Source organism: Ambystoma mexicanum, chromosome 6p, assembly GCF_040938575.1.
Source record: "Ambystoma mexicanum isolate Mex_15411 chromosome 6p, UKY_AmexF1_1, whole genome shotgun sequence".
In the NCBI taxonomy this organism is placed as follows: domain Eukaryota; kingdom Metazoa; phylum Chordata; class Amphibia; order Caudata; family Ambystomatidae; genus Ambystoma; species Ambystoma mexicanum.
Window position 1 is genome coordinate 1,213,130,872 of NC_090935.1, and position 1,838 is coordinate 1,213,132,709.

The 1,838-nt window shown below is 39.4% G+C and overlaps 1 long non-coding RNA gene across 1 annotated transcript; it reads left to right on the forward strand.

The window, feature by feature from the left end:
• The first annotated feature begins 229 nt into the window (after positions 1-229).
• LOC138511028 (uncharacterized) lies at positions 230-1,622 on the forward strand. The gene is made up of 4 exons (XR_011280546.1): positions 230-306; positions 633-743; positions 880-995; positions 1,332-1,622. It is a non-coding gene; the product is annotated as an uncharacterized lncRNA (long non-coding RNA).
• Positions 1,623-1,838: the final 216 nt, after the last annotated feature.

Sequence of the window (1,838 nt, forward strand, 5' to 3'; positions counted from 1 at the left end):
TCAAGTAGAATAATCTACTATTGTCCTGCTCGTGCCACCAAATATGTATATCTGGGGTAGACCAAGGGCGTCATGTAGGGAGTGCTACCATAGAAAATCGGTGTCCCTGGGCAAGGCGGGAGTCAATAATGACTGTAAATAGACCAATTGTGATGGCAGTTGGGCACAAACCAAGCATGAAGCGAGAACCCAAGGTATGATATTTCTGAAAAACTACCCGTTTCCGTGACAGAGCCAGTCCGAAGAAGGTTGAGTGCTTCGTTTCACCCGCGGATCTTCCATCTTCTTAGCGGTCGTTAGCTCCAGGTAAGTAGCGTGCCACACAGCAACCGGGTATATAAGTGTTTAAATGCTGTGACAGCCTTACTTAAATGAGGCCAATATAGCATAATGAAATTTAGGTCTCCAATTGTTTTACTTTAGATAATAACATTACTAATATTCACATCTTTGGGCTAGACTGTTTGAGATGTATGATGCCCACCCTTCTCTCTTAAAATCAATGGTAGCATCTTGATTTTAAGCTATGGCTACATGATATGTCATTTACATAATGTTTTTTCGGTCTCCGGGACGGAGTACAACTATTCATTCGTGTCTCTGCTCTTTCTTCTCTATTCTTTGCCCCTTAGACGTCAAATATTCAGGTTCTATCTTTTCCTGAATCTTGGCCATGTCAAAGACATCCTTAGAGGTGCGCTATTATTTCAACTTGCACCCCCACCTGTACCCGGATTGCCTGGGTAAGACAACAATTGGCCCTTGACTTGACAACTGTTGACTCTCTCCTGTCAAATGTCTGACTATGCAGCTCCACTTGTAATATATGCCTCGACTCTTTGGCACGGGGTTCTTGATACTTTTTGCTTAATTTCATAGATTGGAGCACCAAGTGCAGCCATCTGCTACGCAGGACCCCTTATCTGAATACTGCCAATTATTATGACAGTACCTCCAGTCCCATACACGGATTGATTCTTGTTGGTTGTGCCAAGGTTAGTTTGTAGTTTTTCAGAAATATCATACCTTGGATTCTCACTTCATGCTTGGTTTGTGCCCAATTTCCATCACAATTGGTCTATTTACAGTCATTCATGATTGACTCCCGCCTTGCCTAGGGACACCGATTTTCTATGGTAGCACTCCCTGCATGATGCCCTTGGTCTACCCCAGATATACATATTTGGTGGCACGAGCAGGACAATAGTAGATTATTCTACTTGAAATTTGAGCACTGCTAAGTATTGTATCTGCACTTCCCTTCCTTTCCTTTTCCATTGTTCCTTTATTTATATAGGGAACCTATGGTTTTATGTTTGTTTTGTTTTTAGAAAACTAATTGTATATCTCCTGATGAAGACGTAACAGAAGCAACGTTAATACGTCAAAACCGGTAGAGAAATTCAGGAGAAGGCCACTTGTGAAGATCTTCTATTTCTGGCCTATCCTAATTGTTGACCACCTACAAAATCTATTGTGGCCATGCACCTTGTTTTGCACAAAAAACTTTTTGTACAATAATTGAATTTCTGATGAATTGTGATATTTGTTATATGTTTTTACCTTGTACTTAATGGTGTTTGGATGAGTGGATTGATGTATGTGGTTCGGATGTGGATGAATGCATGAATGATTTAATAGTATGATTTTGATTGAATTATAATGATTTAAAAAAAAAATCCTGCTATGTTAAATAAATAATTGCCTGAGTGCAGATTAGATTGTGTTTAAACTCACACAGTAATAAATGTATTAGGTATAATAAAACCCTTAATACGGCATTTTCAAATTGTATTCTCTGGATTTTCTTTCCAAGACTAGCTGTTATGCTAATACCC